Below are 13,558 nucleotides of genomic sequence, written 5' to 3'. Positions count from 1 at the left end.
CAAGGGGAGCAAGCAGGAAAGGAGGACCCACCTGCCAGCCACCCACCATGGCTCTTACTGCCCTGCTGCTGCTGTCCTGCCTGAGCCCAGCCAGGAGGGGTGGTGGCAGCAGCTCTGTGTCGTTTCCCTTCCCGGCTGGGTGGGAGAAGGTGCAGAACCAGGGATTCGGGGGGGCCAGGGCAGGGCAGACCTGATCCAGGGTGCAGGGAGGTGGTGGCATTCATGTAACCAAAGATTTCTGCTGGCATTTTTAAATGTCCCTTGAAATACAGAAGCAGGAAAGAAGGTCCTGAACGATTGGTGAGGCTGTGAGGGCCTAGCAGGACCTGAGGTGGTAGAGGAGAGATTCCCTCCTCTCTGGTGCCCACAAGCAGGGTTTCTTTGGAAGCCAAAGGAGCTGAGAGAAATGGGAATTGGGGAGGAGAGCTGTGTGCTTCCCCTCAAGCCATTTGCAAATGTCCTTGCAGCAGCGCATGTTTCAGAGCTTGGGTTCAGGTCCAGGCTTGAGATTCTGGTGTTTTGATTGGTGGAGTGCATCCACCAATCAGGAAGCAGCAAGAGCGATGAAGCCATGCCCCTGTCCTGAATGGAGGGTAGAAGAGGTGAAGCGGACCTGATTGGAGACTGCAGCACTGTCCGGTCGGGGAGACTTCAGGGTGGGTGCCCTGGAGAATATGAAAGGAGCTGCGCGCCCGGCAGAGGGAGATGGCGGAGAAGGGAGAAGAGCCGGGCGTAGAGCGGAGGAGAGCGGCTCGGCAGGTGAAGCCGGAGCCCAGGAGAGTCCCTGAGGATGTCCATCAGCAGGGAGCTGCAGACCGCCCCAGCAGTTAGGCTCTTGGTGTGCAGCACGGCACACGGTGTCTGGGCCCTGGGAGTTGCACGAGGTGGCTCGGGTCTGCACCTTTTGGTGTGTGGCCAGAGACGTGGTGTGCTGGCCGGTGCAAGGAGCAGGATCTTTGGAGGCACTTGGGAGGCTCCGGTCCTCAACCTCTGCATGAGGCTGGGAGCTTGGTGCTGGAGGATCTGCATGGAGGGTGAGAGATCCTGGGAGCTGCTTGAGATGGGTCAGGACTACAGCAGCTGGCACGGGGAAGCAGCTCAGTGCAGATAATGCTGCCCAGAGGGTCGAGGAGCAGACGGAGTACCGGTGCTGCACAAGGCTGCCCGGGCCTCCAACCCCTAGCACAAGGTGAAGCGCCCACTACACAGAGTGGTGTACGTGGCCCTAAGCCAGGCCGGTGGCAGCAGAGTCGGGCGCAGGAAAGCCTGGCAGGGAACAGAGCTGGACCTGCAGAATGGGAGGCAACCCTGCGGGCCTGTGGAGTGGTAAGTAACCCTGGAGAGAGGGTCCCCTCAGGAGAGGGACCCCCAGGGTTGTGAAGGGACACCACGTGGGCCACTCCTGGGTGGCAGAGGGGTCTTAGGAGTTTTGGGGTCTGCCTCTCCTTTTCTTTCCCCCCACCTCCTTTACTGTGGTGGTACCTTGGGAATGGGGCCCTGCCCTAGAGGGCACCTGGGTAGTCTAAGGATTGCTTCTGATATTTGTAGACTGTACCTTAAAGTTTATGTGAATAAGTTGAAGTAATAGTTAGTATATTAACAGAGTTATAAGGTTGCTCCATCCATAACCTTTGTTCTGGGTTGTTCTGTTATTCATTTGTATTTTTTAATAATAATTGGGCGTATATAAATGGTATAGGGTATATTGTTTTGTAAATTTGTACATATATAATTTATTTCCTTACCCTTTAATGATTTTATTGCAGTAATAAATTTGTATATAGTTCAGTAATTGATTGACTGGGACTGACACTATAGGGGACAACGGCAGCCACTGGGCTGCTGTGTCCCTCCACAGCACACTGCCCTGCAATAATTCCCTCAATTGGAGAGGGAAATACAACCCCGTGTAGACCTGGGCTACACTTAGCTGAATATAATGCCAGCAGAAATGTTTCTTGGAAATTCAGGACTTGGACTATTGTGCTGCTCCCCCTTTGGGCAGGCTGGGCTGGACATGCCACAAGGGCCCAAGGGAATGAGAAGCCCCACTGCCACGGCCGTTCACAGCGATGAGGATCCCAAACACCCTATGATGGGGCTTCTGTGAGGTATGTACTGTTTTATACCGAAGAAGTTCATTGCTGCTGCCCTATATCACGGGAGAGTCAGCAGGCAGCAAGGGGCTGGGTACAGACTGAGGCTCCTGGATACAGGATCTCTATTTAACCAGTAGCCCTGGCCAGGGATTTGCATGCTGCTCCCAGGAGGGTATAAGCAGCCCCAGGCTGGGAGCGCTCAGCACAGGGCCCTGCTCTCTGCATGGGGCTCAGTCTCTGGCACAGGGGAGACCCTGGGGTCAGCACACCAGACAGCAAGGGCTAGTAAACACTTGCCATTAAACTGGGCAAATGATGGAAATGGGGGAAAATGCAGCATACAAACTCTTCCTGTCCTCACATTCACAATTGGTCCTTTGTGGTTCATCCTTTATCGCCGTCTGTGGCAGTGGTGCTCAGCATTTTTGGCGTCTAGGCTGGATGGAGAGTTGCCCAGGGCAGGGGAGGTGGGCCCGATTCCTCTGCGTAGCACAGGGCAGTGGGCAAACTCACTCCAATCCTGCCACGTAAGGGTAGGGGTCTTGGCCCAGCCCCAAGCCACGCCTGCAAGGGGTGGAGAGGGAGCATGGCTGACCCAGCTACTTATTTTTTTTCTTTCAAAACTATATATCCGGTGGAGAGGGGTATGGCATGGACGTTTATAGGATTAACCCCTCTGAGGAGGGCAGTGGGTGGGGGTACGGGTATAGGGATATGTGTGTGTTCACATGATGGAAACTGTGTAATGGGTTTCTAATCGGCCTGTGTGAGTCAGCAGCGATCTACTCCTGCTTTGGATCTGGCTACTTCAAATGGCTGCGATCCGGTCTGATCCAGAGTTCCCCCCAAACCGCTGTGCAGATCTTCTTGAAACTTGCCAGGTTTTACGGCCTCAGTAAGATTTACCAGCCCTGCAGTTTTCACCCCACTGTGTTGTGACACGTAGACGTGCCAGGAGTTTTGCTTTCAAGAATTTGGGGTTATGTTACCCCCAAAACCCACCACTGATCTTCTTGAAGCCTGGCAGGCTTCATCCTTTCTGCAGAGTCTACCATTCCTGAAAGTTTCATCCAAATTGGACAAAAAACCCCCAAAGTTATGGGTATTTTATTGTTTCCCCATTATACCCTAAGGCCAGATCTCCAAGGCGGCTCCGAAGCTCTTCGGGAAGCCGAACGAGGCAGCGCTTCAACCCTGATGTGCTGCTTCAGACCCTAAAGCGTGGGAAGCTTCTCAAGATCCGAAGCTCTGTCTGAAGTCTCGCACAGCCCCAGTTTTTAGTGTGCTTTGAGCTTCTGAGTGAACCACAAGGGTCACATGGCATAGTGTTGGAGGTGAAGATTATATATTTATATCGATATATACAGTACAGTCGTGTCATATGCGCATTTAACTGCTGTGACTGTCTCCAGAGTTGAGACAGGGCTCTGGAGAGACCAAGAGGACAACTTCCACCATCCTATGGGTAAATCCGACTCATCCTTCCATGGTGTGGTGGGGACTAGCCAGGTCAGAGCACAGCATGCCGTAAGGGGTTAAAGAGGCCTAACTGCAGTCAGCAGTTTATCAGTCCCAGATGCTCATGCAGGCTGGACCTGGGGTTGTGGTGTGGAAGGAGTTGGCTGCTTTGTGCAGGGTCTGGCCCTGAAGCTGAAAGCAGCTGTGGGAGGAGCATTGGGAGTGCCATTTCCCTAGACACCCAGACAGCCCCAGGCCTGAGGCTTGGAGTTGCTCTGCATGTCCCTCTGCCCCTGGGCATTTGTTCTCCTGGCTGCAGCTGGCAGCTTCCTTGGCGTGTGTGTGTGTGTATGGGCTGGTGGAAGGGGCTGGGGCTGTCAGTGCCATGGCCATGGAGTTTGTGTGCGGGGCTTGGGCGTGCACAACATACTTTTGTCCCCGCCCGCCCCCGCCCCCCCCTTGCCCCCCCCCCCCCCCAAATATGTAGGATCCCTGCCAAAGACTTGGAAACATCCAAAGGCCCAGGTGGGGCTGGTAGTAGGGTCACTTACGGTTCTTGACTCACTCAGATTGGGACATGATTTGGCTTGGAACAAATAAATTGTGTTCCAAGGCAGCATTTATCCTCCAGGCCTTGGCTTCCCACTTGGAGAGCAGAGGCAGGGCCTCAGGTACCCTGGTGGGTTTTTGTATGAGTAAGGCCCTGGTTCTCATGAGGGACTTCAATCACCCTGACATCTGCTGGGAGGGTATTACAGCAGCATGAAGGCAATCCAGGAAGATTTTGGAGAGTATTGTGGACAACTTCCGGGTGCAAGTGCTGTAGCGGCCAACTCGGAGCCATGCTCTTCTTGACCTGCTGCTCACCATCAGGGAAGAATTGCTGGGGAATGTAATGAGGATGGCAACCTGGGCAGCAGTGACCACAAGGTGATTTGAGTTCAGGATCCTGAGAATCCCAACGCACAAGCGCAGATGTGCCCACAGGCATGTGCCCCTGCCCTTGGTCTTGGACTCATGTCCAATGTATTGGAGAAGCCTTGACAATCCTGGCTGTGGTGAAGCGGTAGGCGAGGCACTTAGCAGGCATTGGGCACATAGGTTCCCGGTTCTTGAGCTTGGAACCGGTCCCTGGCCGAGGTGTGTACGTATGGGCCGGGAGGTGTGTGTCTAAGAGTTATAAGGATCCAGTGTCATGCTGGGCCCCAGAGGTCTCTAACGAGTCCCTAGGAAGATAGGCGTGCAAGGGAAGAGGGGAAATTGTTGGCAAAGACCTGGCACAATCATCACAAGTGTGCATCAGAAAGAGGGCTAAGGAAGCAGGGGACAGTCCAGATGGCTTGGGCTGATGTGACCAAAGAAAGCAGGGAACGACATTTCCATTTCCAAGCAGAACCTGCAAGGGGGCGGAGAAGAGACAGAGTGAATGCATGAAAGGCATGAGGGGTGTGCGACATGTGAGGGACTGGAAAAAAACATGCTATGGTCAAGGCGCCCAAGGGGTGAAGGCGCTGCAGACTCACCCATACAAACCCAGGCAGAGATGAGGCCTGTGGGATCTCCTCGTTGATGCCTTAGAAGACCTGCAGGTCCCCAAAGAGGACTTTGTGAATCCCTGGCTGCAAGGGGACGCTCTGCCCCCAGGATTATGTAAGACCTGGGCAAGGCTTTCTGGTGTCCTTTCGGTTTACTATGTTACATTTTAAGTCAGGCTAATTGTGTGTGTTGTCACTGTGTCTTGCTGGGCTGTGTCTTAGTGTAGGCAAAACTTTTTTGTTGTGCTTGAAATTGCTAATGTCCGTGCTCAATAAATGCTGTCTTCAGAGAACGAGGTATTCTTGTTCAAGCATTTCTGAATTCAGTCCACTACCCAAAGTGTAACATTACATCTGGTAAGAGTGCAAGGTGCTCTTCTGTGGTTGTTTGGGCATCAATGGCCATAATTATTTTCTGTGACGTGCAATGGAAAACAGACTATTTTCTGTGGGGCATGCAGTGCCCTGGCTGAGGTGTCCCACACCCCGGGACAGCCGTGCAGTTTTTGTGGGGAACGTGGTAAGCAGTGCAGAGGGATGCGAATGTCCCGTGTGCTGTCAGCTGGTCCCTGCCCAGCCCCAGAGGCAGGGAATTGTCTCTGCAGGGGCAACTGGGTAGGGGGAGAGACAGAGGCTTCCCCATCAGGATGCTTGGCTGAGAATAGCTCCTTCCCCTGAAGAATGAGACTCTCTTTGCCCTGATGCTTTGCGTGTTCAGCCCCACAGGCAGTGCTGACCCTTCCTGACCTACCCGGGTCTGGGCAAGCAGTGCCAGGGCCCCCTTCCCACCCTGGACTGGATTTGCCCACATCTTCCACATGTCTGTGATCAGCTCAGCCCCAGGGCCATCCCTGGGGGTGCGATTTGGGGTGACCGCCCCAGGCCCTGTGCTTTGGGCCCCCTGCAGAGCTGGATGGAGCAGCTGTGGCGTGGATCAGTGACTCCATGTCTACTCGCTCACTACCCACCGCTGTCCCTCCCCACGGCCTCCGATGTCAATGGCGGCGGCAGCTTCTTCAGGTCCGGGATCCCACATGGGCTGATTGGACGGAGGTTGAACAGCGACAGCTTGACGTTAACTAAGGGCGACTGGCTGGCAGGAACTCCCCACCGGGAAGAAGCTGAGGAGATGGGCACCGGGGCCAGGCGGCAGCGACAAGAACGGACAGCTGAGAAAAGAACGTCACCCAGGGAGGGCAGCAGAGGAGCGAGAGACTTGGGCCGAGAGTGAGAAGGACGCCAGGTGCCGAGGGCAGGAGCCGCGCTTGCCACGCTATGGCAGACAGGGTACCCGCAGGTGAGACCGGGTTCTTACTTAGCGCAGCAGTCGCCCACAGCGCAGAGAGTCCGGGTATCGAGACGGGGCCAGCCAGGAAGAGATGAGAGAAGGTCAAAGGCAGGGTGAGTTAACTCCAAGCCACCTGTTAGACCCACAGGATTGTGTTACTTTGTGTTGAATCTGTATCCAGTATGTGGTGGGGAAGAGGAAATAAATGACACAGCTGATGGAGCTAAGCACCCTGTGGCCATCTGTTCTCTTCTTCCTTCGGGATTAATTTTTTACTTTTCTCCAATCAAAGGTGTGCCAGGAGAGCACTCGAACAAGGCAGGGAGTGGCTCGAACCCCATAACATATATAGCAATAAATAAATATTTTTGCAAAAATAAATCTGTGGCTGAAGGCACAAGCCTGGACATGACCCATGGCCAGAGGTTTCCTGCTTCAGGGTGGGCTGGTGTGGAGCATGCTGTTGCCCTGGGAAACAATTTGTGACAGGCCTGAGATGTGTCCTTGTCCTCCTGGACTGTATGACCTCTGCTGACCATTGAGTTGTCTACCGGGGCAGGTGGCACGTGAAGGAGCTGCCTTGGAAGCAGAGGCTCAGGCCCGTAAATCTTGGTGGACTCCTGTGGCCCATGAGCTCCTGAAAACCTTGCTTCATGGGACTTGACCATGGGACTTGCTCCTTCCATCCTGCAGGTATTACTGCAAAGTGTGAGCTTGGCCTGGGCCTCCCAGTGTGACGGGCTGAGGAGCCCTCCCTTGCCTTGCTGCCTCCATGGGCACCAATGTACAAATGAGCAGAGGTCCCAGGAACTGCAGGGTTGGAGCGGGGGAGCCTGATCTGGGGGGTGATCTGGGCTGAGCCGTGGGTCCTTGCAAGAGGTGGATTCTCCCCACTGCTGTTCCCAGGAAGCATGCTGAGGAGGCCCCAAAATGCTCTTTGATGAAGCCTCCTTGCGACTTATACTGCTTGCTAACATCTATCTGTCAAATGCCCAGCGGAGCTCTCAGACCTGTGCTTTCTGGAAATGTATAGGTCCAAAGCTAAAAAAAACCTCAGATGGCCACAGCTGATCCTGTTGCAGTTTCCCTGCATGTGTGTGAGGTTTTCAGGTGGAAATTTCCTTGTCTCAGGCTTTGTTAACTTTGCTACATGAAGAAGAACAGGCTTCCCCTTTTTGTGCAGCCCCTGCTCTGCTCTGTGTCACTGTGTCTCTGGCACAGTAATACGTGGCGGTGTCTGCGGCTGTCAGAGAGCGCAGCTGCAGGGAGAACTGGCTCTTGGAGTTGTCCTTGGAAATGGTGGTGCGGCTCTTGAGGGACGGGTTGTAGTTTGTGCTACCACTGCTTCCATATATGTTCCCCATCCACTCCAGCCCTTTCCCAGGAGGCTGCCGGATCCAGCTCCAATAGTAACCACTGCTGATGGAGTCGCCTGTGACAGTGCAGGTCAGGGTGAGGGTCTCTGCAGGCTTCACCACCCCTGGGCCAGACTCAACCAGCTGCACAGCAGAGAGCACACCTAAAGAAAAGAGAAAGTAGGTGAAGAAGCAGTTCCAGGGAGGAAGCCCCAGTGCTCTGGCTTCCCACCACCCTTCTCCACAACCTACATGGGAGAGAAGAGAGGAGAGAGAGGAAGAGAAATAAGGAGCTCATTTCTGTTGCCCTAGAACAAGGGGGACTCCCAGAAGGCAAGAAGGGGCTGAGCATGAACTGAGGCTCCCCAGCCCAGAAGCTGTATTTAAGCAGGAGCCCCTGGCCAGGGATTTGCATGCAGGTCCCAGGAGGGTGTGAGCAGCCCTGGGCTGGGAGTGCTCAGCACAGGGCCCTCCTCTCTCTGCACAGGGCTCTGAGTCTCTGCACAGAGGAAGGTGGTGGGATGAGCACAGACAGAGGGGAAGGGCCGGTGCTTGGATCCATGGCTGAACCAGGCTGTGGGCAGGACTCTGGCTTCAGTTCCCTGCTCTTCTCCCCCCTCCTGATGACAGGGCACGAGTATCTCAGGGGCCCTTGATCCTCAGCCTTGGTCCTTTTGGGCTTTCTCTCCTTAGTTGGGATAAGACATCCCCATTTCCCAGTGGACAGGAGACGATGGCACCTGGCAGGGATGAGGCCAGATCCCAGCAGGTCATGGTGCGTGCCCGTGTGTCAGTAACCTGAGTTAGGGTATGGGTACTGGGTTTTGTAGGGATTTGGGAACCAGCAATGTTCCCTGAGGTGCCAGTCCTAGCTGGGGGAGCCTGGGAGCCTGAAGGGCTTAGGACTGAGGCCCCCAGTGCAGAGGTTTGTCCCTGATAGTCAGCCCCCTCTGGGCTTCACCGACCCCTGAGACCTGCTCAGAGCCCCACTTTGCCCTGGTCCTGGTCTGCCCTGGGGGCACCAGCTCCCCTCACTCCTGCCCCTCTGCAGCTACCTGCTTGTTGGCAGCTCGGGTCTTCAGAGGTCTGTGCAGGGAGTGGAAGAGAGGTCCCCCCACCCTGGTCCTCCTTCATGTCATGGTGCCTCAGGCTCCTGCTTGCTCAGGGTTAGGCTGGCAGCTCAGGGCCTGAACCCCAATATGACACTCCCTCTTGGGCCTGGAGATGGGGGATGGATCAGGGAAAGCTTCAAATCAGGCAGTGTGCATGCACATGCATGTTTGCCTGTTCTGGTGCATTTTGTTCCCCGGGACCAGTGCAGTGGGTGCTGCTGATCCCTGCTCTCAGGGGATGTCTGTGGATTTCCCTTTGCTCATTCCAGGTCCTCCCTTGTCCTTACAGCTCTGACTGCCTACAGCTCTGGTCCAGCTTTTGTTGTGCTCGTGCTGCACCGGCCCAGAGCAGACATCAGGGCCCTGCCCCAAGGAGCTCCTGCTTTTGCAGGAGATGCAAAGACAGCAGGTGGGGTTGGTGTGGGGCAGCACAAGCTGATGAGGAGGCCATGTTTGAGTGGGAGATGGAGCTTGGAGCATACAGATGCAGGATGGGGCTTCCCCGTGCTCCTGGGAATCAACTAAGGTTGGGGCAGGTATTACAGTGAATGGCAGGGGCCTGGGGTGGAGCAGGGGGCCGCATTGCTTTGCCTTCTGTCTTACTGAGCACAGCCAGGGGAAATGCTGACAAAGGCACTACCTGCCTGTAAGGGACCTTCTTCCCTTTGGCCCAGCGCCTGCTCTTCTCTGTGCCTGTGCTGTCTGTGTCCTGTGCAATATGTGGAGATGTCTGCAGCCCCCAACCCTCACCTGGGGCTAGGGCCTGGAGGAGCAGGGGGCAGAGCAGGGCACTGCAGGAGCAGAGGCCACAGCCCAGGAGGGAAGCTCAGCTCCTGGGTGTCATGGCTCTTAGTTTCCAGAAGCAGCTACATGGGCAGGTTTGCTAGGTTGAGCTCAGCTTTCACAGACAGTTTGCCAGGGTCTGATCAAGGAATAATATGGAGGGACTTCTATGTGTATGCATATGTGTTGCTACTGTATGTGTGTGTACTTGTGCCCACGTGCAATAGGCAGTGCCTATTGCTCCATATCCGTACCCTTTGCCAAGGCAAACACACAGTGACCCTGCTGATCTTTCCTGTGCTCTGGCTGGGGGTCTCACTCCCTGCAGAAAAGTGGATGGCATCAGTGCAACAGGTCAGTGCTGCAAGGATCACTCAGGCTGGGTAAGACTGAGAAACAGGGAGTAGGTGCTTGGGAGATGCAGGGGAGCAGCTTGTATGTGGAAACATGCCCTGTGCAGGCCAGGCTGGAGGAGGGAAGGGGCAGGCCAGAGGGAGCAGCACAGGCAGGGCTAACATCCCAGCTTGCTCCAGCCCAGCTGCTCCAGCAGGCTGCAGGGAGGCTGTTGGCTGCTCCTGGCAGGCTCCTGCCCTGCAGCTGGGAGAGGAAGCTGAGGGGAGAGGTGTCTGCACTCCCTGCCCTGGGCTCCAGGTTAAGGCCTGGGAGCTGAAGCCCTAAAGTAAAACCAGTTTCTGGGAGCCCAGTGCCTGGGGCTGGGGTTCTCGCTGTGTCCCTCTCTGACACTGTGGGATTTGGTTGCCTCCCAGGGTAGTGAGAGCCCCTGGTAGCTGAGCCCTGCCTGGCTGCAGGGTGTGGGGCAGGGGCTGTGTCTGCATCCCTAGTGGGGAATGCTTAGGGGAAGGGGCAGGAGGCTGTTTAGGGGCCTAGCAAACGCAGTGCAGGGTGTGTGGTGCCGTCCCTTGCTGGTGGGAAGGAGCCGGGGTCCCCGTGTGCTGGTGCAGTGGGACAGGAGCTGGGTGGGGGTGTGGGGGGTGGGGGGTGACAGGTAGGTGGGGGAGGTGCTGCCCCTGGTGGAGGAATCAGCCTGGTTCAGCCTGAGTCTCTGCAGGGTCGGGGTAAGGGCACAGGAATGTCCCTGGTTCGGGCTGTCTTTGCCCCGAGGGCCCTTGTCCCACATGCTGCAGAAAGCTGTGACATGGCAGGCACTGAGTCTCTCTGGACATCTCTGCCTCTCTACGTAGCCTGTGCTGAACTAGATGATGCCCTTTCACTGCAAAGCTAGAAAGGGCTGGTGGGAGGGTGTCTCCAGATGTTGGAGCTGCAAGGGCCTAGTCCCTGGAAGTGTGTGCAGAGGTGGGACCTGGTCCTGCAGAGGCCAAGGTGACAACTTCCACCCTCCTGTGCATAAACACACACCTTGTCCGTGCTCTGATGGAGACCAGACTGCTGGAAGAGTTGTAGTCTGGAAAGGGTTAACGGGGCCCTAATTACCTCTCAGTTGCAGTCATTACCTGCTCATCAGGTCCAGCTGCTCCATCAGACTCATGCCGGGGAGGTTAGTTCCTGCTTTGGGCTGGCTGCTCTCCTGCAGCTTGAAGAAACCGAGGGAAGAGGAGTTTGGAGAGGAAGGTGTCCATCTGGGAGGTGAGAGTGCTGCACAAATTTCCAAATAGCTCTGATGATGAGCAAGACTTTGAGGGAGATAATGCAAAATGCTTCATTTATTGATTATAATATGCAAAAGAGCACTCACACACACACACTCACTCACTCACTCACTCACTCACTCACTCACTCTGCGAATGTTATAGTTACCAATGTTTGTTGCTAAAATATTATGGTTGGCCAGCCTAGTTAGCATGAGATCAGGAATGGGGGAGACAGACTGTTCCAGTGAAGTTCACAGAGTGTTACCCCACCTCTTACTGCTAAGTCTCTCTCCTTTATAGGGATTATCAAGCTGGTGTTGGGTGACCGGTCCACCTTTCCTGACTCTGTAACTTCTTTGTCTAAAATCTATCTTTCTGGAGAGGTTTCCTTGTTGGGTGAAAGCCTTTTTTAGACTGGTGAGGTGGCAGTCCCGGGTGTTGTCCTCAGTGCAAATTTGGGGGTATCTGAGGGCTTGCCTGTATAGCACAGCTTTTTTAGTGTTTTTAGGGTGATTGCTTGTTGACTGCAGATATACATGTTGGTCTGTGAGATCTTGCATAAGAGGTCTGTAGTTGGCCATTATGGATGCTGATCATCATGTCCAAAAAGTAGATGTTGGTGCTGGAGTATTCAAGAGATATTTAGATGGAGGGATGGTGATTGTTGAATTTCTCATGGAACGCAATCAAAGATTGCAGGTTTTCAGTGCAAATGATGAAGATGTCATCGATATATCTTAAGTACAGCAAGGGTTTGATGGTGCAGTCCTTGAGAAATTCTTCTTCCAGGTGGCTTATACATATGTTGGCATACTGTGGGGCCATTTTGGTGCCCATAGCCGTGCCGATGATCTGGAGGAAGTGTTGGTTATTAAAAGTGATATTTCTGTGTATGAGGATGAAGTGTATAAGGTCACTAATATCTTTGGGTCTGTACTCTGAATTGTAATCTTGCTCTTGTAGATATGTAAGGCAGGCTTGGATGCCATCCTGGTGTGGGGTGTTGGTATATAGGCTGGTAATGCCCATGGGTAGCTAGGAGGGTGTTGCTGGACAACCTGCAATCGCTGTAAAGATGCAATAACAAACTTAATTCATAATAACAACTTAAAATCCATACATTAAAACATACAATAAAATGGCTGCTATATTATTGCTAAGCATTATTGATTTATGCTAAAGCTTAATTCAAACAATTTTTTTCTTGGGGGTTGGTGTTCCCCCTCCACTAGCACTGACTCAGGGGCTTGGGCTTGTTGGAGGGACGGGGCAGGGGGAGGAAGGTGGGGGAACTGGGAATGCCTGGGTCCCGCTGTGGGAGGAAGCGGCTGGGGCTTTCCCTGTGGCATAGACTGACCCTGCTGTGCGCTGTGAGGTGCCGGGGTCGATGGTGAGTGAGTCCTGGCTGCCTCTCTCTGCAGAGACTGAGGGCCTTGCAGAAGGTCTTCACATCCCTTGTGACCCGCTTGGTGATTCCCAGCTGGTCTCTGGACACAGGCAGCACCTGGCTGTGCTCTGGGAAAAGGGCACGTTTCCTTCAGCCGCGCAGGGCAGGGCAGGGCGGGGGTTTCTCCAGGTTTGGGGCCTTTGACTCTTTTTCTTGTTCTTACAGTCGCACTCTGTCTCTCTCAGGAAAAATTGGTGCTGGTGTCTGATCAGAGCCTGCTTCTGCCTCTTGTGCAACCCCTGCGCTGCTCTGTCACCCTGTCCCCAGCTCAGTAATACGTGGTGGGGTTGGTGGCTGCCAGGGAGCGCGGCTGCAGGGACTGGTGGGTTTTGGTCCTGAAGATGATGATGCTGGCATGAGATCTTGCATTTCTTTTATCTCTGACACTGTCTTTGGTGTTTGTTTGTGGTTCTGTTGTACAACTGGGAGGGAGCATTGCTGCAGCTAAGATTGTCCAGGAAACTATCAAATACCCGGGGTTCTTGGGTGAGGTCTTGGTTGGAAAAACTGTGCAGCTTGGGCTCTGAGCTGGACTAAGCTCCTGCTTTCCTCCAAGTGGCAGGGCTGTGATGCTGGGAGTGTCAGTGGAGGACAGATGTGACTGTGATCCCTGGCAGCTGGAGTCTACTGTGCAGGAAAAACTGGAGTGGGAGAGGAGAACCTGCGTACTTCCCTTCAAGCATTTTTTAAATGTTTGGTGAATGCAATAGCAGAGAAGATGTGGTTTTTGAATTCGGGAGTATTGTGCTGGTGGTGCTTTGGGCAGGCAGGGCCAGGCAGTGAGGAGGAGCCCCACTGCCATACCCATCCATGCTGACAAGGCCCCAAATGCTCTGTGATGAAGCCTTCTTGAGACTTGTACTGCTTGAGA

This window comes from Alligator mississippiensis, chromosome 7 (assembly GCF_030867095.1).
Source record: "Alligator mississippiensis isolate rAllMis1 chromosome 7, rAllMis1, whole genome shotgun sequence".
Taxonomy (NCBI): domain Eukaryota; kingdom Metazoa; phylum Chordata; order Crocodylia; family Alligatoridae; genus Alligator; species Alligator mississippiensis.
This window is presented reverse-complemented; position numbering follows the sequence as displayed.